Source organism: Tachyglossus aculeatus, chromosome 23 (genome assembly GCF_015852505.1).
Source record: "Tachyglossus aculeatus isolate mTacAcu1 chromosome 23, mTacAcu1.pri, whole genome shotgun sequence".
Classification (NCBI taxonomy): domain Eukaryota; kingdom Metazoa; phylum Chordata; class Mammalia; order Monotremata; family Tachyglossidae; genus Tachyglossus; species Tachyglossus aculeatus.
In genome coordinates, this window is record NC_052088.1 from 13,250,012 (window position 1) to 13,276,751 (window position 26,740).

At 46.2% G+C, this 26,740-nt stretch overlaps 1 protein-coding gene across 1 annotated transcript in view; it reads left to right on the forward strand.

Moving 5' to 3' along the window:
* Positions 1–1,107: 1,107 nt before the first annotated feature.
* Positions 1,108–26,740, forward strand: part of GCNT4 (glucosaminyl (N-acetyl) transferase 4) — a 31,070-nt gene continuing 5,437 nt past the window's right edge. Inside the window, exon 1 of the mRNA XM_038765764.1 lies at positions 1,108–1,136. The gene's annotated coding sequence lies outside the window, so the exon portion shown is untranslated. The remainder of the gene's footprint in view (positions 1,137–26,740) is intronic.

The window sequence follows — 26,740 nt, forward strand, 5'->3', positions numbered from 1 at the left end:
TTGTTCTGGCGCCTCTAACACCTGTCTCCATGTTTTACTTTGTTGTGTCTCCCCCTTCTAATAATAATGATGGCATTTATTAAGCACTTACTATGTGCAAAGCACTGTTCTAAGCACCAGGGAGGTTACAAGGTGATCAGATTGTCCCACGTGGGGCCCACAGTCTTCATCCCCATTTTCCCTTTGAGGGAACTGAGGCCCAGAGAAGTGATGTGACTTGCCCCAAGTCACACAGCTGGCAGTTGGCGGAGCTGGGATTTGAACCCACGACCTCTGACTCCAAAGCCCGGGCTCTTTCCACTGAGCCACGCTGACTTTGGGCAAGTCATTCCACTTCTCTGGGCCTCAGTTACCACATCTGTAAAATGGGGATTAAGACTGTGAGCCCCCCATGGGACAACCTGATCAATCAATCAATCGTATTTATTGAGCACTTACTGTGTGCAGAGCACTGTACTAAGCGCTTGGGAAGTACAAGTTCGCAACATATAGAGCCAGTCCCTACCCAACAGTGGGCTTGTAACCTCCCCATTCATTCATTCAATCGTATTTATTGAGCGCTTACTGTGTGCAGAGCACTATACTAAGCGCTTGGGGAGTCCAAGTGGGCAACATATAGAGACGGTCCCTACCCAACAGCGGGCTCCCCAGCGCTTAGTACAGTGCTTTGCACATAGTAAGCGCTTAATAAATGCCATCGTGATTATTTTCTGACGACTTTGACACCTGTCTCCGTGTTTTGTCGTCCGTCTCCCCCTTCCAGACTGCGAGCCCGTTGTCGGGTAGGGACCGTCTCTATCTGTTGCCGGCTTCCCAAGCGCTTAGTGCAGTGCTGTGCGCCCAGTAAGCGCTCAGTAAATACGATTTGAATGAATGAATGGGGAAGGGGCGGGGCGCCTCCTCTTTCCAGCACGTCATGGGGTCGGCGGAGCCCGAGCCGCCCCCGGCCCTCGGCCCCGGGGGAAGAGGGAGGTGGGAAGAAGGAGGAGGGAGGTGGGAAGAAGGAGGAGGGAAGTGGGAAGAGGAGGGAAGTGGGAAGAGGAGGGAAGTGGGAAGAAGAGGGAAGGTCCTCACGGCCGGGACGGAGGCGGCAGGACGGAGAGGACGGCGAGGAGGGCGAGGGCCCTGCAGCCCCTGTAAGTACCCCGGGCCCCCCACTTTCCCAACGCTTTCCCGCCGGGACAAGCTGGAGCTCCGGGGGTGGGAAGGGAGGAGGGAGAGCCGTGGGGGACCCCCGACCCTAATCCTCCCCATCCCGGGGAGAAGAGGGGAGGACGGACCCCCCTCCCACTCACTCAACGCTCCCGCTCTCTCCCTGGGACAAAGTTGGCGGCCCGGCGGCGGGGCCATCGGGGGATGCATGGATTGATTGATGGATGGATTGGCCATTAATAATAATAATAATAATGATAGCATTTGTTAAGCGCTTACTATGTGCAAAGCACTGTTCTAAGCGCTGGGGAGGTTACAAGGTGATCAGGTGGTCCCACGGGGGGCTCACAGTCTTAATCACACCACCTCCAAGGGTCCTTCCACAATAAATTTTTCATCTCCCTAGGTGAAGTCCTCAGCTAACGCACTTCTGCGCTAATAACCAGAATAATGATGATGGCATTTGTTAAGCGCTTACTATGTGCAAAGCACTGTTCCAAGCGCTGGGGAGGATGCAAGGCGATCAGGTTGTCGCCGGTTTATACTTCGCAAGCGCTTAGTACAGTGCCCTGCACACAGTAAGCGCTCAATAAATACGATTGAATGAATGAATCAGGTTGCCATCCCGTGGGGCTCGCAGTCTTCATCCCCGTTTTACAGATGAGGGAACTGAGGCACAGAGAAGGTAAGTGACTTGCCCAAGGCCACACAGCTGACAATTGGCGGAGGCGGGATTTGAACCCATGGCCTCTGACTCCAAAGCCGGTGCTCTTTCTATTGAGCCACGGCCGAGCCCGGAGGGAAAGGCACCGCGCCCCGGGATGGGAAGGGAAGGGAGAGAAGCGGGGAGGGCGCCATTCATTCCTTCATTCAATCGTATTTATTGAGCACTTACTGTGTGCAGAGCACTGTACTAAGCGCTTGGGAAGTACAAGTTGGCAACATCTAGAGACGGTCCCTACCCAACAGCGGGCTCACAGTCTAGAAGGGGGAGACAGACAACAAAACATATTAACAAAATAAAATAAATAGAATTAATGTGTACAAATAAATAGAGTAGTAAGGCCCCAGTGGAAAGAGCCCGGGCTTGGGAGTCAGAGGTCACGGGTTCTAATCCCGGCTCCACCAATTAGTTCACTCGTTCAGTCGTATTTAATGAGCGCTTACTGTGTGCAGAGCACTGGACTAAGCGCTTGGGAAGTCCAAGTTGGCAACATCTAGAGACGGTCCCTACCCAACAGCGGGCTCGCAGTCTAGAAGGGGGAGACAGACAACAAAACATATTAACAAAATAAAATAAATAGAATAAATATGTACAAATAAATAGAGTAATAGTGCCCCAGTGGAAAGAGCCCGGGCTTGGGCGTCAGAGGTCAAGGGTTTTAATCGCGGCTCCACCAATTCATTCATTCGTTCAATCGTATTTAATGAGCTATTACTGTGTGCAGAGCACTGTACTAAGCGCTTGGGAAGTACAAGTCGGCAACAGACAGAGACTGTCCCTACCCAACAACTGGCTCGCAGTCTAGAAGGGGGAGGCAGACAACAACACAAAACATGGAGACAGGTGTCAGTTGTCGGCTGTGTGACTTTGGGCAAGTCACTTTCCTAAGGCGTCAGTTACATCATCTGGAAAATGGGGGTTAAGACTGTAAGCCCCAAAGTGGGACAACCTGGTAACCTTGTATCTACCCCAGCGTTTAGAACAGTGCTTGGCACATAGTAAGCGCTTTTATTTTATTTTATTTTATTTTGTTAGTATGTTTGGTTTTGTTCTCTGTCTCCCCCTTCTAGACTGTGAGCCCACTGTTGGGTAGGGACTGTCTCTATATGTTGCCAACTTGTACCTCCCAAGCGCTTAGTACAGTGCTCTGCACACAGTAAGCGCTCAATAAATATGATTGATTGATTTAACAAATACCATCATTATTAGAGAAGCAGCGTGGCTCAGTGGAAAGAGCCCGGGCTTGGGAGTCAGAGGTCGTGGGTTCTAATCCCGGCTCCGCCACATGTCTGCTGTGTGACCTTGGGCAAGTCACTTCACTTCTCCGAGCCTCAGTTCCCTCGTCTGTAAAATGGGGATGAAGACTGTGCCCGTGGAACAACCTGATCACCTTGTAACCTCCGCAGCGCTTAGAACAGTGCTTTGCACATGGTAAGGACTTAATCAATGCCATCATTATTATTAGGCCTGGGGGACCTCCCACCGTCCCTCTGGAGGACCGGACCCTCCGACCCCCCGGATCCCCCCACTCCTCTCCCGCAGGCCGCAAAGAGGGACCCAACGCTAATCGCTGGGAGATCTCCAAGCGCGCCCCTCTCCCCCTGTCCCCTTCCCCCCGACAGGAACGGCCCGAGAGAAGGGGGAGGGGGCGCGGATCATTCATTCAATCGTATTTATTGAACGCTTACTGTGCGCAGAGCACTGGACTAAGCGCTTGGGAAGTCCAAGTCGGCAACATAAAGAGACGGTCCCTACCCAACAACGGGCTCACAGTCTAGAAGGGGGAGTCAGGCAACAAAAGAAAACATGTAGACAGGTGTCAAAATCGTCAGAACAAATAGAATTAAAGCTATATAATAATAATGATGCAATTGTTAAGCGCTTACTATGTGCAAAGCACTGTTCTAAGCGCTGGGAAGGTTACAAGGTGATCAGGTTGTCCCTCGGGGGGCTCACAGTCTTAACCCCCATTTTACAGAAGCAGTGTGGCTTCTTTATTTTAAAGAAGCAGCGTGGCTCAGTGGAAAGAGCACGGGCTTTGGAGTCAGAGGTCGTGGGTTCGAATCCCGACTCCACTACATGTCTGCTGTGTGACCTTGGGCAAATCACTTAACTTCTCAGAGCCTCAGTTCTCATCTCATTTTACCTCATCTGTAAAATGGGGATGATGACTGTGAACCCCACGTGGGTCAACCTGATCACTTTGTATCCCCCCAGCACTTAGAACAGTGCTTTGCACATAGTAAACACTTAACAAATGCCATTATTATTATTATTTACAGATGATGTAATTGAGGCACAGAGAAGTTAAGTGACTTGCCCAAAGTCACACAGCTGACAGTTGGCAGAGCTGGGGTTTGAACCCATGACCTCTGACTCCAAAGTCCGGGCTCTTTCCATTGAGCCACTCTGTCTGTCTCTCTCTCTCTCTCTCTCTCTCTCTATATACACATCATTAGCAAAATAAGTAGAATAGTAAATACGTACAAGTAAAATAGAGTAATAAATTTGTAGAAATATATACAAGTGCTGAGGGGAGGGGAAGGAGGTAGGGTGGGGGGATGGGGAGGAGGAGGAGAGGAAAAAGGGGGCTCAGTCTGGGAAGGCCTCCCGGAGGAGGTGAGCTCTCAGTGATCTCATGGGGATCATGTTCCCCATTGGCACAGCCGGGCTGCCCCCGGCCGAAACACTCACCGGGCATTAATGGGCACCCACTGGGCACCGCCCTGGCTTCCCAGGCCCCACGCGCGGGGGACCAAGGGGTCACAAGGTCTTAGGGGGTCTGTCTTCCCTCTGCGGGGGTGGTTTCCAAAGCTCCATGGCTCAGTGGAAAGAGCACGGGCTTTGGAGCCAGAGGTCATGGGTTCAAATCCCGGCTCCGCCAATTGTCAGCTGTGTGACTTTGGGCATGTCACTTCACTTCTCTGTGCCTCAGTTACCTCCTCTGTAAAATGGGGATTGACTGTGAGCCCCTGATCACCTTGTAACCCCCCCAGCGCTTAGAACAGTGCTTTGCACCTAGTAAGCGCTTAATAAATGCCATTATTATTATTATTATTATCTCCCACGAGAAGCAGTGTGGCTTAAATGGAAAGCGCACAGGCTTGGGAGGCAGGTCGTGGGTTCTAATCCTGGCTGTGCCGCTTGCCAGATGTGTGACTTCGGGGAAGTCAATTTCTCGGTGCCTCACACCTCATCTGTAAAATGGGGATTAAAGCTGTGAGCCCCACCTGGGACAACCTGATAACCTTGTATCTCACCCAGCGTTTAGAACAGTGCTTGGCACACAGTAAGTGCTTAGCAAATACTATTATTATTATCATCATCATCTCCCCTCCCCCGGCAGGCAGGGGGGACCAGAGAAGCCGGGCCAGGCTGGCCCACACCACTCCCGGGGTTTTTCCCCAAAATTTATCGACATTTAAGATTAAGGATGCAACAGCTGGAAGCCAGAGAGGGAGGGCTTGAAGGAAACACTGGACAGGAGCAGACAGCAGAAGTTGGTTTGGCAGGTACCATCGATACCCCCGAGACTGGCGGACACGCTCGCGTAGCCAAACCCGTGGGGGATATTTTCCCCCAGGGTTTGCGGGGAAACTAATTCTTTAAAATGAAGTGCAATTTTCGCAGAATGACGTTTCTTCAACTGTATTCTTATTTTTAAAACCATCCCATGTGCGAAAAATTGCCGCGAGGCAAAGTTGAATTGGTTTTGTATTGTGTTATTACTCTGTTTATTTATTTATTTATTTATTTTACTTGTACATTTCTATCCTACTTATTTTATTTTGTTGGTATGTTTGGTTCTGTTCTCTGTCTCCCCCTTTTAGACTGTGAGCCCACTATCGGGTAGGGACTGTCTCTATGTGATGCCAATTTGTACTTCCCAAGCGCTTAGTACAGTGCTCTGCACATAGTAAGCGCTCAATAAATACGATTGATTGATTGATTGATTGATTGTTGGACAGTATTTTCAACCAGAAGTGAAGCCGGTAGATGTATTGTGTTGGTCTGAAGGGCAGACGGCAACGAAACTAAAAGGAAGACTAAGGAACTTATTTTGTTGTGGACAAAATAAGATTTGAAGGAGATGTTAAATGCTTAGCTCTTTGAAAGTAAAAACATTTAATTATCTAGCTGTTATATCTTATAGGTAGGAGCACAGAGTGGCATTCATTTAGAATCTCTTTAAAAGCAATACGGTGAAATAAAACTATGTCGGATTAGGACCGTTTGTTTTATACGCAGACTTGCTTATATTTAGTTTGATAATTAAAATTCCTGCAATAAACCTGGCAACTGGCTTTGTGAATGGTGACCCTACAAATGTCATTTCTAGGCAGTAAGCACCATGGGGGCAGGGGCACATGTCTACCAACTCTGTACTGTACTCATCCAAGCGCTTAGCCTGATGCTCTGCACACAGTAAGTGCTCAGTAAATACAATTGATTGACTGACTTCCCTTTCACCTGCTTAGTCTCTCAATTCTGTGCAAAGTCGACTGTTTGAACATACTTAAGAAACAAGAAATTGTCCACTCCAAACCCATCGTGTAATTTTCAGTGATGTATGCAGTTTCTCGATCCTTTCCCAAAACAAGAAATCGAAGCTTTGTCATGAAGCTTTGTCTTGGCCTTTGATTTTCTGTAGTGAAACCAACTTGGCAGCCCTCACTTGGAGCTTCAAAGATATAGGGGAAATAATAGCCTCAAAGGACTTAATTCCTATAAAAGACTGAGGACAAGTGCAGTATGAACCCAGAATAACGGGAGCTGAAAGCTCCTTTGTATGTGAGCCCAGAGAGAAATGATTTTAAACAAAGTGGAATAATTTACTCACTTTAAAAGACCTCTGTAAATATATATTTTTCCAGGTGAGACTATAGATACAATCCAAATTGAATTTCAGATTGCTGATGCCTCTAAAGAAGATAGAATTACAGCATGAATTAGAGTTTCAAAATCCTGCTTCAGAAAGCTAGCAACAGGATTAATGGCCGAAGACAACGGCAGCATCAGGCACTGTAGAGTCAAAAGACGGAGCTAGAGTGGAGTCCATATCAAGCAAGTCATCTTAATGACAGGAAAGGTTAAAATTTCCAGGGATTGGTCAGTCAATCAATCGATGGTATTTATGGAATGCTTAGTGTGTGCAGAGCACTGTATTTGTCTGCTGGGTGACCTTGGGCAAGTCACTTAACTTCTCTGTGCCTCAGTTGCCTCAGCTGTAAAATGGGGATTGAGACTGTGGGACCTGGACTGTGTCCACCCTGATTACCTTGTATCTATCCCAGCAGCTTAGAACCGTGCTTGTCACATAGCTTAACAAATACTATTATTATTATTTAGCACTGGGGAGAGGATAATACAGCAGAGTTGGTTGAGACGTTCCCTGCCCACAGTGATCTTATAGTCCAGAGGGGGAGACAGAAATTAATAGAAAGGAACAGATTATGGGTATGTACCTAAGTGCTGTGGGGTAAATAGCAAGTGCTCAAATGGTACAGATCTAAAGTGCTTAGGCACTGCAGAAGGGTGTCTACACCTTCTGCTTCCACTTCCTCTTCTCCAATTCTCTCCTTGACCCCCTCCAGTCTGGCTTGTGCCCCTTTCACTCCACCAGAACTGCCCTCTCAAAGGTCACCAAAGATCTCCTTACCTCTACTCCATCCTAATCCTCCTCCACCACTCAGCTGCCTTTGACACTGCGGACCACCCCTTTCTCCTGGAAATGTTACCCAACCTCAGCTTCATTGACGCTGTCCTCTCCTGGTTCTCCTCCTACCTCTCTGATTGCCCCTTCTCAATCTCCTTAATGGGTTCCTCCTCCTCTGCCTCCCACACCATAACTGTGGGAGTCCCTCAAGGCTCAGTTCTGGCTTCAGCTATGTGGATGATTCCCAAATCTACATCTCCAGCCCTGATCTCTCTCCAAGTCTGCAGTCTCGTATTTCCTCCTGCCTTCAGGCCCTCTCTACTTGGATGCCCCGCCGACACCTCAAACTCAACATGTCCAAAACAGAACTCCTCATCTTCCCAACGAAACCCTGTCCTCCCCTTCATTTTGCCATCACTGTAGACAGCTCCACCGTTCTCCCTGGCTCACAAGCCCATAACCTTGACATTGTCCTCCAGTCATCTCTCCCATTCAATCCACATATTCAATCTGCCTCCAAAGCCTGTCAGTTCAACCTTCACTACTGCTAAAATCTTTCCTTTCCTCTCCATCCAAACTGCTACTGTGCTGATTCAAGCACTTATCCTATCTCGCCTTGATTACTGCATCAGCCTCCTCATTGACCTCCCTGCCCTCCTGTCTCTCCCCACTCCAGTCCATACCGCTCTTTGCAGCCCGGATCATTTTTCTAAAAAAACTGCCCCTGCTTCTCTTACCACAACCCAGCCTGGTCACTTCGCCCCTCTAACACCAACCTACTCACCATACCTCGATCTCCTCTTGCCTCTCCTCGATGCCCTGCCTCGAATCTGGAACTACCTCCCCCTTCATATCTGACAGACCATTGTCACTCTCCCCTCCCCTCCTGCAAAGCCGTATTAAGATCACACCTCCTCAAAGAGGCCTCCCCCAAATGAGCCCTCATTTCCCCTATTCCCTCTCTCTTCTGCGTCACCCTTGCACTTGGGTTTGTATCCTTTATTCACCCAACCCTTAGCCCCACAGCACATCATTCATATTTAATGAGGGCTTACTATGTGCAGAGTACTGTACTAAGCACTTAATGTCTTGTGCATCTCCCCACCTAGACTGCAAGTGCCTTGTGGGCAGGGAATGAGTCTACCATTAGGGAAGCAGCATGGCTTAGTGGAAAAGAGCCCAGGCTTGGGAGCAATGGGTCTTTGGTTCAAATCCTGCTCCGCCACTTGTTGGCTGTGTGACTTTGGGAAAAATGGGGATTAAGACTGTGAGCCCCAGATGGTGCAACCTGTTAACCTTGTACCTACCCTAGTGCTTAGAACAATGCTCGGCACATAGTAAGCGCTTAACAAAAACCATCATCATTATTATTATTATTATTATTATCAAGTCTGTTGTACTGTCCCAAGTGGTCAGTTCTCTGTGCACCGTAAGTGCTCAATAAAAACGATTGATTGAGATGGAGTAGAGGAAAAGGTCTTAATCAGGGAAGACTTCTTGAAGGAGATTTTAACCAGACTTTGAAGGTAAGGAGAGTGGTGGTCATATATGGAGATGGAGGGAGTTCCAGGCCAATCAGTCAATGGTATTTATTGATCACTTACTGTTTGCAGAGTACTGTACTAAGTGCTTGGAAGAGTGCAGTACAACAGAATTGGTAGACAGGTTCCCAGCCCAAAACGAACTTACAGTCTAGAGGGGGAGCTTAGGCAACATACAGGACAGAGGAAGGATGTAGGCAATGGATAGGTGATGAGATAGAAAAATGGAAGCACAGTAAGTTGGCATTAGAGGATCAAAGTGTGTGGACAAGGTTGTCTTAGAAAATCAGCGAGGTAAGGTGGGAGGAGGCGAACTGATTGAGTGCCTTTAAGCCGATGGTAAGGAGTTTCTGTTTGATGTGGAGGTGGATAGGCAACTATTGGAGATCTTTGAGTGGAGAGATGAACACTGAACAGTTTTTCTGCAAAATGATCCAGGCAGCAGAATGAATTATGGACTGGGTGGAGGGGCGCACGAAACAGGAGGCAGGGAAGTCAGTGAGGAGGCTGATGCCAGTAGTCCAGCGGGCTAGGATAAGTGCTTGGATCAGCGTGGTAGCAGTTTGGATGGAGAGTGTTATCGACAAGTAGGGTGCAAAATAGGTTAATCAGTGTAAATCGGCCACAGGGTTCTTGAACCCAGGGTGGTGATGCAGATAGGAAAAATGACTCGAAGACATGAGTTCCGATAGAGCAGCAAAGAAGGAAAGCGGCTACCTGCCCGTTCACCTCCCGGGAGAGGTACGAGTGACAAGCAGCCCCGATCCCAATATCACTGTGTCTTTTATTGAGTTACAGCAACATGGGAGGGGGCATTTGGAAATTTCAGGAATTTCAGGAATTGGGACCGGCAGGATGTTACAAATTATCTTTGTTCTCCATTTCCCACGCCTTGCATAGATAGGTAATAGGGATGTAAATTCTTGTGCCCTATGGCCTTGCATAGATAGGTAATAGTGATGTAAATTCTCTTCGGATGGGTGTTACTTGTTGATGGCCTTGAAGGCATCCTGTACAGACTTGTTCTCTCAGCCTGCAGAAATGGAGGGTTACTGTCAGCATACACAAAATGGGGTCAGTCATGTCAAGTCCGCTGTGGACAACAAGAGGAAAGGGCAGATTCTAGAGATGTTGTGAAGGTTGAACTGACAGGATTTGGTGATGGCTTGACAGATCGAATGCACGCTCTCTAGACTGAGCTTGTTGCGGGCAGGGGATTGTGTCTCTATTGCTGCATTGTTACTTTTCCAAACGTTTAGTACAGTGCTGTGCACACATTAAGCACTCAATAAATATGATTGAAGGAAAGAATGAATGACTACTACTACTGCTATTACTGCTACTACTACTAGGAATCACCTGACCACAAATATCGGCTCAGGCTACAGATCAGAGGTTGCACAGTTTCCGTGGCTTTAAATATAAGAGAATTCACCTTGCAAAAATGGAAAGTCCAAGAGAAGAAGAACCCACAACTTGGCTTTGTGAAACTTAATTATTAAAGAAAACCCAGTTAGCCCTCCTTCCAAATCAGGTATATGGAAGAAAAAAAGGCAGCCAATATAGATGAGGGTGGAAAACATAGACCGTCTCCAAATGGGGGCACTTTCTCTGATTTTCCTTGGACAGTCCTGTTAAGAGTTTGCCTCAGTCTCTTGAGAATAACTCTCAGGACAATTAAAACTTCTTATTTTCCATAGCCCAGGACTGAGCAGTTCCCCACATCCTCCCTCCATCCTACCCATGGATGACAATCGCAGTCCTTGCAAGCAGCACCTCTCAGGGGTAGCAGAAGACTCCGGGGCTACAAGTGGATGCTTCTGGGCATGGTCAGTCAGGAGCTGGGAAGGGAGTTAGACTGGCTGAGAGGGGAGGGGGCAGATGGCGAATGGGGTTGGGAGGGTAAACTCATTGTGGGCAGATTTGTCTATTGCTAGTTATGCTGTACTCTCCCAAGTGCTTAGAACAGTGCTCTGCCCACAGTAAGTGCTCAATAAAAATGATTGGATGAATGAATGAGAGAGAAGCACTTCCCCTCCCATCCCAAGCTCAGCCTGCCACTCACCCCTAGACTCAAAATAGTGAGATGTGCTCCTAGACTTCTACATCTATTTCTCTTCAAGAATGACCTCACCTAGTGGAAAGACCATGAACCTGGGAGTCAAAGGACCTGAGCTCTAATGGGGCTCTGCTACTTGCCTGCTCTGTGACCTCAGGCAGATCATGTCACTTCACTGTGCCCCAATTTCCTCATCTGGGAAATGGGGATTAAATCATACTCTTACATAGACTGTGAGCCCCACGTGAGGCCCAGACTGTGTCCAATCTGAATCTACCCTAGCGCTTTTCCTCTCCATCCAAACTGCTACGCTGCTCATTCAATCTCTCATCCTGTCCCGACTGGATTACTGCATCAGCCTCCTCTCTGATCTCCCATCCTCCTGTCTCTCCCCACTTCAATCTATACTTCACGCCGCTGCCCGGATCATCTTTGTGCAGAAACGCTCTGGGCATGTTACTCCCCTCCTCAGAAATCTCCAGTGGCTACCCATCAACCTACGCATCAGGCAAAAACTCCTCACTCTCAGCTTCAAGGCTCTCCATCACCTCGCCCCCTCCTACCTCACCTCGCTTCTCTCCTTCTACAGCCCAGCCCGCACCCTCCGCCAAGCTAGCTCTCTTCCTCCCTTCAAAGCCCAACTGAGAGCTCACCTCCTCGAGGAGGCCTTCCCAGACTGAGCCCCCTTTTTCCTCTCCTCCTCCCCATCCCACCTGCCCTGCCTCCTTCCCCTCCCCACTGCACCTGTATATATGTTTGTACAGATTTATTACTCTATTTATTTTACTTGTCCATATTTACTATTCTATTTATTTTGTCAATGATGTGCATCTAGCTTTATTTCTATTTATTCTGATGACTTGACACCTGTCCACATGTTTTATTTTGTTGTCTGTCTCCCCCTTCTAGACTGTGAGCCCATTGTTGGGTAGGGACCGTCTCTATATGTTGCCAACTTGGACTTTCCAAGTGCTTAGTCCAGTGCTCTGCACACAGTAGGCACTCAATAAATACGATTGAATGAATGAATGATTGATTGTTTGGAGGATTTGAGGAGGGAGGGCATTCCAGGCCAGAGTTAAGATGTGGGCCAGGGGTTGGTGGTGAGGCAGGCTAGAACGAGGCTCATGGAGAAGGTTAGCACCAGAGGAGCAAAGGGTGTGGGCTGGGATATACAGAGAGAGAAGGGAGGTGAGGTAGGAAGGAGCAAAGTGATGGAGAATTTTAAAGCCAATAGTGAGGAGTTTCTATTTGATACAGAGGTTGATAGGCAACCGTTGGAGATTTTTGAGGTGGGGGTGACGTGCCTTGAACGTTTCTGTAGAAAGATAATCCAGGCAATGGAGTGAAGTATGGACTGAAGTGGGGAGAGGCAGGAGGTTGAATGGTCAGAAAGGAGGCTGATGCAGCAATCCAGTCGGGATAGAATAATAATAATAATGATGATGATGACATTTATTAAGCGCTTACAATGTGCAAAGCACTGTTCTAAGCGCTGGGGAGTTTACAAGGTGATCAGGTTGTCCCACGAGGGGCTCACAGTCTTAATCCCCATTTTACAGATGAGGTAACTGAAGCACGGAGAAGTAAAGTGACTTGCCCAGAGTCGCACACTGCACACAGCTAATAAGTGGTGGAGCCGGGATTTGAACCAATGACCTCTGATTCCAAATCCCGTGCTCTTTCCACAGAGCCACGCTGCTTCCCGATGAGAAGAGTGAGAATGAGTGATTGTGCTAATGTGGTAACCATTTGGATGGAGAGGAAAGGGTGGATCTTGGCGATGTTGCGAAGGTGAGATCGACAGCATTTGGTGACAGATTGCATGTGTGGGGTGAATGAGAGAGCAGAGTCAAGGATGGTGAGGAGGTGGTGGTGAGGTGAAGTTTGCTACAGGATGGTTAGAATAGAGGTTAGGTAAGATCCTTGTAGTTTAGCTAGGCAGGTAAAGGGAAAAAAAACCTAAACAGAAAGCACTGTTGAAAATTCAGGGCCTAGCAACTTGAGCATTGTTACTCACCAGAGTATCCAGGAGACTGATCAATTACGTAGGGGTGGAAGCCTCTGTAAATGGTAACGTTAAGTGCCTTCACCAAATAAATAGTGCTGCTAGGTATTAGTTTAATCAGTATACATACTATGAAGAAGAAACAGGAATGGCTCACTTTAGAGAAATTCTATTTAATTTGACTTGTGCAACCAGCCTGCCTGTGATTGGACAGGTTAAACTTGCAACCAAGGTATCTGCAAGTGCTGGCCTTATTTCAGGAGGCTACAAATTATGCTGCAGAGCACTTAGCACCTTGGCCGATTATACTGCAGCGGGGGGTTCAGGGTTCTGCAAAATCAGGATCCACTCACAAGTACAGCCCGTTGTTGGGTAAGGACCATCTCTATATGTTGCCAACTTGTACTTCCCAAGCTTAGTACAGTGCTTTGCACACAGTAAGTGCTCAATAAATAAAATTGAAAGAATGAAAGTACTGATCACTGTTCTTGCCTGGACTTGAGCTGGAAACTTAAACTCCTATTGCAAAATATCCCTTTTTCTAATTCATTTTTCTCCGATATGTTGTTCAACAGTGCTTTGTAGGTCTCACAAGAAACACGCACCCTAAATGCTGTAAGGGGTGAAAACAAATGCAACTGCCTACAGCTCTCCCAGTAATAATGATGGTGATAATAATAGTAATAGTAATTGTGGCATTTGTTAAGCGCTTACTCTGTGTCAAGCATTGTTCTAAGTGCTGGGGAAGATACAAGATAAATCAGGTCAGATAGTCCCTATCCCACATGATGCTCACCAGTCTAAGTAGGGGGAAGAACAGGTATTGAAACTCCCAGTTTACAGATAAGGTAACTGAGGCCCAGAAAAGTGAAGTGACTTGCCCAAGATCACACAGCAGACAAGTGGTGGAGCTGGGGTTGGAATCCAGGTCCTCTGACTTCCAGAGAAGCAGCATGGCTAGAGCACGGGCCCATACGTCAGAAGGGTTCTCATTCTGGCCCTGCCCCTTGTCTGCTGTGTGACCTTGGGCAAATCACTTCTCTGGGACTCAGTTACCTCATTTATAACATTAGGATTAAGATTGTGATTCCCATTTGGGACAGAGACTATGTCTGGTCAGATTTGCTTGTATCTATCCCAGTGCTTAGTACAGAGCCTAGCACATAGTAAGCACTTAACAGATACTATGATTATTATTACTATTATTCACCTAACCACTGACCTCCCTCCTTCTTAGACTGGGAACCCTATGTGGGACAGAGACTATGACTGATCTAATAATAATTATGATATTTATTAAGCACTTACTATGTGCCAGGCACTTACTGACCAGTGGGGTTACTTGCTCTCCTTCCTACTTAGACTTAGAGAAGCTGTGTGGCTTAGTGGAAATAGCCCGGGCTTGGAAGTCAGAGGTCGTGGGTTCTAATCCCGACTGTACCACTTATCAGCTGTGTGACTTTGGGCAAGTCACTTAACTTCTCTGTGCTTCAGTTACCTCATCTGTAAAATGGGGATTGGCTGAGCCCCACATGGGACAACCTGATTACCTTATATCAATCCCAGCACTTAGGACAGTGCTTTGCACATAGTAAGCATGTAACAAATACACTGCCCCTGCTCTCTCCCCCTCCCTCCAGGCTCGCATCTCCTCCTGCCTTCAGGACATCTCCATCTGGATGTCCGCCCGCCACCTAAAGCTCAACATGTCGAAGACTGAGCTCCTTGTCTTCCCTCCCAAACCTTGTCCTCTCCCTGACTTTCCCATCTCTGTTGACGGCACTACCATCCTTCCCGTCTCACAAGCCCGCAACCTTGGTGTCATCCTCGACTCCGCTCTCTCATTCACCCCTCACATCCAAGCCGTCACCAAAACCTGCCGGTCTCAGCTCCGCAACATTGCCAAGATCCGCCCTTTCCTCTCCATCCAAACTGCTACCCTGCTCATTCAAGCTCTCATCCTATCCCGTCTGGACTACTGCACCAGCCTTCTCTCTGATCTCCCATCCTCGTGTCTCTCTCCACTTCAATCCATACTTCATGCTGCTGCCCGGATTATCTTTGTCCAGAAACGCTCTGGGCATATTACTCCCCTCCTCAAAAATCTCCAGTGGCTACCAATCAATCTGCGCATCAGGCAGAAACTCCTCACCCTGGGCTTCAAGGCTGTCCATCACCTCGCCCCCCTCCTACCTCACCTCCCTTCTCTCCTTCTACTGCCCAGCCCGCACCCTCCGCTCCTCCACCGCTAATCTCCTCACTGTACCTCGTTCTCGCCTGTCCCGCCGTCGACCCCCGGCCACGTCCTCCCCCGGGCCTGGAATGCCCTCCTTCCCTCTGCCCCTCCACCAAGCTAGCTCTCTTCCTCCCTTCAAGGCCCTGCTGAGAGCTCACCTCCTCCAGGCCTTCCCAGACTGAGCCCCTTCCTTCCTCTCCCCCTCGCCCCCCCTCCATCCCCCCATCTTACCTCCTTCCCTTCTCCACAGCACCTGTATATATGTATATATGGTTGTACATATTTATTACTCTATTTATTTATTTATTTATTTATTTTACTTGTACATTTCTATCCTATTTATTTTATTTTGTTGGTATGTTTGGTTCTGTTCTCTGTCTCCCCCTTTTAGACTGTGAGCCCACTGTTGGGTGGGGACTGTCTCTATGTGTTGCCAATTTGTACTTCCCAAGCGCTTAGTACAGTGCTCTGCACATAGTATGCGCTCAATAAATACAATTGATTGATTGATTGAAATACCATCATTATTATTACTATTGTTACGCTGTGGTACAGGGCCTGTGTCCAACCTGATTTATCTTGAATGGTGCTTAGTACGGTACACATAGTCAGGACTGAACAAATACAATAATAATAAGAATTACGCGGAAGTTATCTAGAGGAAAAAGGGATGCTGAAAACGACAAATGATTTTGGTAACTCAAAAAAGGAAATTTTAAATACCCTGATAACTGGGACAATGCATCGTCTTAAAGTACTTTAACTGCATTGCTAAGTGTGCATTACTACTTAAAGGGAACATACAGCATGGCTCAGTGGAAAGAGCACAGGCTTGGGAGCCAGAGGTCGTGGGTTCTAATCCCAGCTCTGCCACATGTCTGCTGTGTGACCTGGGGCAAGTCACTTAACTTCTCTGAGCCTCAGTTAACTCATCTGTGGAATGGGGATTAAGACTGTGAGCCCCCCGTGGGACAACCTGATCACCTTGTATCCCCCCAGTGCTTAGAACAGTGTTTTTCACATAGTAAGCGCTTAACAAAAGCCATCATTATTATTATTATTATTATAAAGCAGGAAATATTTGGAAGCCCACCAGGGTGCCCCCATTTCTTGCTTTGGGGAGGGGTTCGGGTGGGATTCCCGGAACACACCCTTCCCCCAGGGCCCCTCGAAGTCTCAAAAGACCAAACGGCTGCGAGTCTTGACTCTCTCTAGGGATGTGGGGGTGGAGTGCTCTGTAAGCTAAAGAATGAAAGAGTGCTTAGAAGGAATCAGTCAATCAGTGACATTTATTGAGTGCTTACTATGTACAAAGAGCACTGTACTGAGTGCTTAGAACAGTACAACAGAATTACCAGACACTTTCCCTGCCCATAACGACTTTACAGTCTAGGAGAGAAAGTAAGCAAGCAGTAAGGAATCCCCATTTTTGCCTTCCCTCATTAGCCCTTTGGGCCCCTGAGCTTTGGAGAAGGAAGCCAAAGCCCATCAGACCAGATTATCATTATTGTCATTATTATAATTGTTTATTGTGGTCAATCAATCAATGGTATTTGAGTGCTTACTATATGCTCCTCACATCCGCCAGATTAGCACACTTCCCCCCCTTCAAAGCCCTACTGAAAGCTCACCTCCTCAAGGAAGCCTTCCCTGACTGAGCCCCCCCTTTTCCTCTGCTCCTCCTCCCCTCCCCATCGCCCCTATTCCCTCTACTCTGCCACTTCCTGCCCCATGGCACTTGTGTGTATTTGTATTTATTATTCTATTTATTTTATTAATGATATGTGTATATCTGTAATTCTATTTATATTGATGCTATTGATGCCTGTGAACTTGTTTTGTTGTCTGTCTCCCCCTTCTAGACTGTGAGCCTGTTGTTGGGTAGGGACCTTTGCTATATGTTGCCGACTTGTACTTCCCAAGCGCTTAGTACAGTGCTCTGCACACAGTAAGTGCTCAATAAATACGACTGATTGATTGATTGCTCTGCACACGGTAAGTGCTCAATAAGTACGATTGAATGAATGAATGAATGAGTGAATCTGTTGCTGAATTGTACTTTTCAAGCACTTAGTACAGTGCTGTGCACATAGTAAGCGTTCAATAAATATGATTGAATGAATGAATATACAGAGTACTGTATTGGGAGAGTACAATACAACAGAATTCGAAGACTTGTTAATCGCTTACTTACCTGCCAAGTACAATACTAAGCACTTGGGTAGATAAAGTACAGTCGGGTCAGTCATAGTCCCTGACCGACTAGGGACTCATAGTCCAAGAGGAAGAGACAAAAGGTATTTAATCCCCAGTTTAATCTGAACCTTATGGGAAACTCGTTATTGGCAGGGAAGGTGTCTGTTAAGTCTGTTGCACTTTCCCAAGCGCTGAGTACAGTGTTCTGCACATAGTAAGCTCTCAATCAATATCATCGATTGATTTTGGGCTCCAGCATTTCCTCTGTCTGCAATTCCAGGGAGCCCCAGAGAGGGGTGCCAGGTTTGTGTTAAATCAGTTATGTGTATTAAACAACAGTGTTTGGCGAGTACTGTGGACAGAGAACTGTACTCTGTACACTGTAGAGAAGCAGCGTGGCTTAGTGGAAAGAGCCCGGGCTTGGGAGTCAGAGGGTATGGGTTCTAATCCCGGCCCCACCACTTCCCTTCAAGGCCCTACTGAGAGCTCACCTCTTCCAGGAGGCCTTCCCAGACTGAGCCCCTTCCTTCCTCTCCCCCTCGTCCCCCTCTCCATCCCCCTTATCTTACCTCCTTCCCTTCCCCACAGCACCTGTATATATGTTTGTACATATTTATTACTCTATTTATTTATTTATTTTGCTTGTACATAGCTATTCTATTTATTTTATTTTGTTAGTCTGTTTGGTTTTGTTCTCTGTCTCCCCCTTTTAGACTGTGAGCCCACTGTTGGGTAGGGACTGTCTCTATATGTTACCAACTTGTACTTCCCAAGCACTTTAGTGCAGTGCTCTGCACACAGTAAGCGATCAATAAATATGATTGATTGATTGATTGATTATCAGTTGTGTGACTTTGGGCAAGCCACTTAACTTCTCTGTGCCTCAGTTCCCTCATGTGTAAAATGGGGATTAAGACTGTGAGCCCCACGTGGGACAACCTGATTACCTTGCATCTATCCCAGCGCTCAGAACAGTGCTTGGCACATAGTAAACGCTTAACAAATACCATTATTATTATTGTTATTATTATTACTTAGCACTTGGGAGTGTACAACAGAAGCAAAATGCCCCGAGGGGGCCTGCAACCTAAAGGATGTGGGATCTCCCCTATCAAGATAGCATATGCGGTACTTGGCACGTAGTAAGCACTTAAATGCGTTGCACATAGTAAGCGCTTAATAAATGTCATCGTCATTATTGTTATTATTATTATTTGAACAGGTTCTTTCCCTCCTTTCATTCCTCCCTCCCTTTTTCACCTCACTAAGGACAGTCAGGTCTAGCCAGAATAAAGCCCTAACCTTCTCAACCCAAGATTGGCTTGGCTGGGGCCTTTGCAAATTGACACAGGGTATCATTGTAGGACCAAGGAAGGATGACAAAGGTCAGAGCTCACCCCTACATCACTCACCCCTCCCCTTCCTCCCAGGAAAACCAGTGTGCAAACAGGGGTGTGGCCACCCTAAAGCGATCACCCAGATAGGCTACAACAGAGTCCCTGCAAGTAGTTCTCCCTGTCTTCGCTGAGGGCTGAAAGAACCCAGGCAGATCGAAGAAGCAGGTACTGTACCTTTTAGAACCTTTTTCTTCTAGCTTCAGCTAGAATACTGATTTCTTCTACTCATTATGTCCAGTTAGATAATAATAATAATAATGGCATTTATTAAGCGCTTACTATGTGCAAAGCACTGTTCTAAGCGCTGGGGAGGTTACAAGGTGATGAGGTTGTCCCACGGGGGGCTCACAGTCTTCTTCTAGACTGTGAGCCCGCTGTTGGGTAGGGACAGTCTCTATGTTGCCAACTTGTACTTCCCAAGCGCTTAGTACAGTGCTCTGCACACAGTAAGCGCGCTCAATAAATACGATTGAATGAATAAATGAATTCGTCAGGAGAGAAATGCCTGTGCAGGCATCATATAATTGATTCTTAGGACTTTCTTTTTTTATAGCATTTAAGTGCCTACTATGTGCCAAGTACGGTATTAAGCACTAGAGGAGATAAAAGATAATAGGGTTGGACTCAGTGCCCGTCTCACATGAAGCTCATGCTCTTAATCCCCATTTTACGGAAGAGGAAACTGAGGTCCAGAGAAGCGAAGTGACTTCCCAAGGTCACACAGCAGACGAGCGGCGGAGTGGGAATTAGAACTCAGGTCCCCTGACTCCCAAGCCTGCACACTTTTCACTAGACTAGGCTGCTTCTCACCAGTAAATTCCACAAAGTACCTACTGGGAAATAATGTTGCAATTTTTTTTTCTAAATGTAATCTAATGATTTGAGTTGGTGCTGAATTTTTATTCTCACTGTACACCTTACGCATATGGATCTAGATCTATAACCTCTTCATTCTCAAAGAAGACGCTACCACTGATGAAATTCACCTGTGGGTGGGTGGGTGGCCTCTGGCAGAGTCCTGGCTGCGTTGCAGACATACTGAGGCTGACAGCTGTTGTGCTGAAATGTTTGTGGCTTGCAGTGCCTGCTGTTGTTTTCGCTTCTACCTGCATTAGTCAATCAATGAGCACTGGACTAAATGCTTGGGAGAGTACAATCCAACAGAGTTGGTAGACAGACACATTCCCTGCACGAGGCACTTAAAGTCTAGAGGGGGAGACGGACCTGAAACGAAATTATTAATATGGACATAATTGCTGAGGGTGAGGGTGGGGTGATCATTGTGGAGGCGAAAAGTGTCTACCATCTACCAGTTCTGCTGTCTAGAGGGGGAGACGGACATGAAAAGAAGTTATTAATATGGACATAATTGCTGAGGGTGGGGTGATCATTGTGGAGGCGAAAAGTGTCTACCATCTACCAGTTCTGCTGTATTGTACTCTCCCAAGCACTTAGTGCTCTTCACACAGTATGCGCTCAAAAAACACCATGAATAATGGTGATCATCAAGTGCTCAAAAGGTTCGGATCCAGTGCATCTGCGAAGCAGAAGGGAGGGGGAGTAGGAGAAATGAGGACTTAATCAGGGAAGGCCTCCTGGAGGGGGTGTAATTTTAATAAAGAAGCAGCGTGATAGAGCACGGGCCTGGGTGTCAGAAGGTCATAGATTCTAATCCTGCTTCCACCACTTGTCTGCTGTGTGACGTTGGGCGAGTCACTTTACTTCTCTGGGCCTCAGTTCCCTCACCTGGAAAATGGGGATTGACTGTGAACCCCACATGGGACAACCTGATAACCTTGTATCTATTCCAGCGCTTAGAACAGTGCACATAGTAAGAGTTTAACAAATCCATCATCATCAATAACGCTTTGAAGGTGAGAGTGGTGGTTTGTTGTAAATCAATCCATCTGTCGTTTTGAGTGCTTACCGGGTGGAGGGCACTGTCCGAAGCACTTCGGAGGGTACAGTATAACAGAATTGATAAAAAAACATTCAATGACATATCAAAGGAGAGGGAGTTTCAGGCCAGAAGCAGGACTTGGGCAGGGGGTCAGCAGTGAGATAGATGAGATCGAGGAACAGTGAGTAGGTTGGCATTATACGAGCTAAGTGTTCAGACTGGGTGAGGTAGGAGGGGGCAAGGTGACTGATTGCTTTAAAGCTGCTCATGAAGAGTCTCTGATGCAGAGGAGAATGGACAACTACTGGAGGCTCTTGAAGAGTGGGGAGACATGGGCTCAACTTTTATTTTTTTGAAAAGACCATTTTAGCACCATTTTATAGAAATTAGTTAACTGTTTCCCCATGCACTAGGAAGCTTTTCTGGGGCAGGTTTTACTTGTAGCTAATTTACCAGAGCAGCAGTGAAAGGGCACTCAGAGATCAGGGGGATCTCTGATCTTGGCATAGAACTTGAGATCTGCCAGGACTTGGTATACCAGAGCCTATAAACAGTAATAGTCTGCAGAGTCATGAAATGAGGAAATGTGATCAGAAAGTTAGATCACTTTTAACAGAGTTTTTAAACTTTGGGGTTTTTAGGGGTTAGTTTTCTTAAATCCTGAATTAATACGCTTTTACTCTGGTTCTGGAGAATAAATAGCCTCGTGTGCTTTCTAACAATCCTTAGAGGTTGAAATTTGAGAGGAACATTTTCCAGGAAGGACCGTTTTTTTGGAATTCCCATTCTTGCAAAGTCCTCCTTGTTAGTGGTCCCATTAAGAGAAACAGCGTGGCTCAGTGGAACAAGCACAGGCTTGAGAGTCAGAGGTCATGGGTTCTAATTCTGGCTCCACCACTTTTTAGCTGTGTGACTTTGGGCAAGTCACTTAACTTCTCTGTGCCTCAGTTACCTCATCTGTAAAATGGGAATTAAGACTGTGAGCCCCATGTGGGATAACCTGATTACCTTGTATCCCCCCAGTGCTTAGAACAGTGCTTGGCACATAGTAAGTGCTTAACAAATGTCATCATCATCATTGGAGTGTAAGCTCCTTGTGGGGAGGTAGTGTATGTTTTGCTTCCACTGAATCTTCCCAAGTGCTTATTACAGTACATTGCAGTCAAGAGGGGCTCAGAAAATACCACTATTACCACGACCCTAAATTGCTTTGAAATTTGGCTGTTGCCATTATTTAATTGGGTTTCTTAGTACATGTACTAGAGGCTTTTTGGCAACATGCATATTTTAAAAGAAACAAAAATAATTTGTTAATAAGTCACAATAATGCCAAAGTTGGTCCTTTTTGTGAATTTTCTAACATATGTAAGCGTATTCAGTGAGAAGTAGTTTTTTTCTGAGCACCTACTGTGTACAGAAGTCTGTACTAAGCACTTGGAAGAGTACAGTGGAGGTAAGAGACAGGATCCCTGCCTCCAAGGGGTGGGGGGAGATGACGGCAACAGGTGCTTAAAAGAGTACTGAATTGTTAACAAAAGTGCTATGAGGTTGTGAAGGCATAAGTTCTGAGGTAGTAAGAAGGGTGTAAAATACCATTTATTTTAGTCTTGACTATAGCCTTAGAGCTTGTGAATGTGAAGCAGGCAGTAACCTTCACAGGGTGATTTCAGTTCTGAATGACTTCAGGGATGAATGTCTAAAATAAAAATATCTCTAAATGGGCTGGCATCTGATTTTTCTGTCTGCTTTGGGGCAGCATTTTATCTTGTGATTTATAAATCAATATACTGAAGGGTTAAAAAAAAGCTGTCTGTTTGTGCTTGGTCAAATTTCAATACTTCATTCAATCGCATTGAGCGCTTACTGTGTGCAGAGCACTATACTAAGCGCTTGGGAAGTACAATTCAGCAACAAATACTTCAACACTGTTGAGAATTTGCATTCTCCTTGGAGTTGATTTTCTCCATAGAAATGATAGAACAAGTTCTTTTGGGTTGTTGAAATAGTTTTGCAACATAAAGAACTTTTATTACCAAAGTTTTTGATTTTAGAAAGAAAACACTCCATGGTTCTCATAGTCAGCAGAGCAGTTTAAATTTGTAGACAGCTGGCTAGTTGTGCTGATCAGAAAAATCCAGTTTTAGGAAGTTCGCTGGCTTATGCTTATTTTAAGGACACAAAGGGAATAATAATAATAATAATAACTGTGGTATTTTAAAATGCTTACTATGTGCTGGATTGGAGACAAGCAAATTGGGCTGGGCACAGTCCCCATCCCACATGGGACTCACAGTTTTAATCCCCACTTTACAGATGAGGGAACTGAGGCACAGAGAAGTGAAATGACATGCCCACAGTCACATAGCAGATGAGTGGCAGAGCCCAGGTCCTGCTGACTCTCAGACTCATGCTTTATCCACTAGGCCATACTGCTTCTCCAGGGAAAAGTGGCGTTAGAGTGTAATCAGACCTAACATAGAATTTCATACGGACTTATCTTTTGATTGGCCATAAGGACCCATTTAAAGCAGCATTCACCACCCTAGAATTCTGTGCTGTTGCAACAGTGCATTGCAGCATCATGATGTCATGGACTGCTCTGCTCACTTCCCCTCCTCTCTCATTACCCTTGCCTTGGGCTGAGAGGAAATGAATCTGAAGGGAGGACAGTCTCCTACTTCACCACGGTTTAGGAGCCAGTGTGGTGTAAGTTTGTTGTTGGTTTTTTTTCGGCTTGCGGAGGGTATTTGTTAAGGGCTTACAATGTTCCAGGCACTGTACTAAAGGCAGGGGTTGACAGAATATTGTCCCAGCATGGGGCTCACAGTGTTAATCTCCATTTTACAGATGAAGAAACTAAGACACAGACAAGTTAAATGATTTGCACCAGGTCACATGACTGACAAATGCAGAGCCCCTGTCCTTGGATGACCTCCTCCCCCCCAACAACCAGGCCCGTGCTCTTTCCACTACACCAAGCTGTTTCACAGAAAGATAGCTGGGCGGCGGGGAAGAGGGGGAGTGTGTCTCTTGAGAACAATAGTTACCAAACACAGGGCCAAAGGGTCCAGGGAACCAGACACATATAATAAGGGATACTGTGGACCCAATCCCTGGAGTCTCTGTCCAACCAACCAGTCACACAGTAGTATTTGCTGACCACCTTCTGTGTGCAGAGTACTGTATTAAGCACTTGGGAAAGTGTAATGGAAGATGACAAGATCTCTGCCCATAGTAATAATAATAATAATTGGTATATTTGTTAAACCACTGCGGTGGAGTCCCTGTTTCACATGGGGATCCCAGTCTCAATCCCCATTTTATAGATGAGGTAACTGAGGCACAGAGAAGTGATGTGACTTCTCCACCCAAGGTCACAGCAGATAAGTGGCAGAGCTGGGTTAAGAACCTACGACCTTCTGACTCCCACTACACCACATGCTCTATCCACTACACCATGCTGCTTCCAATCTGTCTTACATACATACTTACATACTACTCAGGGAGGTAGAAATTTAAAGATGCCATCACACCAAACCTGGAGCCACAAAGTCTCCTCTCAAACTTCCTTCAATCCCCCAGCCTCTTTCCAGGACCCAAAAGGAATGATTAAAGGGGCTTGAGTCTAAGCACCCCTTCACCCCTCTCCAACCCAGTCCTCATTGCCGACCAAGGGATCAGATTTCATCAACCCAAACAACATGGGCAGTACTGGTCTCGAGGAAATTTTCTTAGATTGGTAGTAGAATCTGTAGAATATCCCGCATTGCATTTTTATTCCTTCCCCTATTTAAAAGGTTGCCATTCTGCCCTAGTAGAAAATTGTCCTGGCTATTCACGCAGTGTGTTGTTGCTAAGAACTGCTTCAAATTAGTTCCCTTAACGGGGGCTCACTTCTTAAAAGCTTGTTGTGGGCAGGGAATGTATCGGCTAACTCTGTTGTTGCTACTCTCCTGAGTGCTTATTACAGTGCCCTACCCCTAGCTCTCAATAAATAGCATTGATTGACTAAAAACAAAATGACTTTGTTTTTGTAAATTGGTTTGGGGTTTGAGTCTTTGTGTTTTGTATTCCCAGTAAACCGCATGGGAGCTTTTAATCAATCAATCAAAGTTGTCAAAATGAGGCCTGAATTAGGCTAGAGCAAATCTCAAATGCAGGTAGCTTAAGACATTGCTAATTTCAAGATTTCAAAGAGGAAAGAAGGAAAGCTTTATATGTGCAGGATATTTTTTCTTAGCTAAAACTCTTCAGAAGTTTACAGTTAACATGAGCCAAATTCTTCCATCAGTTTCTCTTGTCTAATTCTGACACCAATTACTCATCTATTTACTAATGCCAAGGCATAGCTGATGCCAGAATCTGGCTAAGTATGCCCTGAGGCAGGCTTTTATCAAATCCTTTGGCTTAAAGATTCACTTTTATCCGTTCCTAAGTATGTTGATTGAACTCTTAAGAGGAATACAAGAAAAGCAAAATAAACACTACTCAATATTCCCCAAGATTTATTCCCGATTCACATGATTATAAAAAGGAACTCTGGAAGATCAAACATCGAACTGCTTAAAAAATGCTTTGGCAAGCTGTCCAGGCTTTATGGAAGAAAAATTACAGTGGTGAAAAAACTCAGCCCATGCCCAGAATATGGTAAAAGCAGAGTGCATCTTCCTCTTTCCTCTTGAAGAACAGGGGACACTAATGGACAGGAATCCACAAGATAGAGGCCCATTCATATGACATCAGTGCCAAAAGGGCTTCTTGATGTGGGGTAATTCTGTATTCCACAACCACCCAATTTGTCCAGCATTACTGTTTTCTAGAATTCAATCATTCAGTCATATTTATTGGCACGTACTGTGTGCAGAGCAGTGGACTAAGCACATGGGAGAGTATAATACAACAATAAACAGACACATTCCCTACCCACTCTACTCTATTTTACGTGTACCTATCTATTCTATTTATTTTATTTTATTTTATTTTGTTAGTATGTTTGGTTTTGTTCTCTGTCTCCCCTTTCTAGACTGTGAGCCCACTGTTGGGTAGGGACTGTCTCCATATGTTGCCAGCTTGTACTTCCCAAGCGCTTAGTACAGTGCTCTGCACACAGTAAGTGCTCAATAAATACAAATGATTGATTAATTGATTGATTGAAAAAGCTTACAGTCTAGAGGGGGAGAGACAGACATGAATACAAATACAGATAATTTGCATATATATAATGGGGCTGGGAAGAGGGGATGAACAAAGGGAGCACGTCAATGCAGTGCAGAAGGGAGTGGGAGAAGGGGAAAGGGAAGCTTAGGGAAGGCCTCTTGGAGGAGATGTGCCCTCAATAACGGTCTGAAGGGGGTAATTAATTGTCGGATTTGAGGAGGAAGGGCGTTCCAGGGGCAGGGCGTGGGCGAGGGGTCGGTGGCGAGATAGACGAGATCAAGACACAGTGAGAAGGTTAGCATTAGAGGAGTGAAGAGTCGGGCCTGGGTTGTAGGAAAGTAGTGAGGTGAGGTAGGAGGGGGCAAGGTTATTGAGCGCTTAAAGCCAGTGGTGAGGAATTTTTGTCTGATAGCAGCATGGTCAGAGTGCTCTTTGGTTCTCCCTCTCCCATCTCATCATGAGCCCCGTCCTTCTCTTTCTCTTGTTACCCAGTGCCACCCTCAACCCAGTGTCGCTTGTTATGTTTGTCTGCCCTATACGTACTTAGGTCAGCGGAATGAGGGAACCAACTGAAGGTGGCCGTGGCAGAAACACTTTTACTGTTTTCAAGCTTGAATTAGCCCTTTCAAGAGGCCCATGCTTTTCAATTTAGGTTATTAAAATATTTGAAATGGTTTGTTTTGTGTTATTCAGATTTACTCAAGGTTTTGTGGG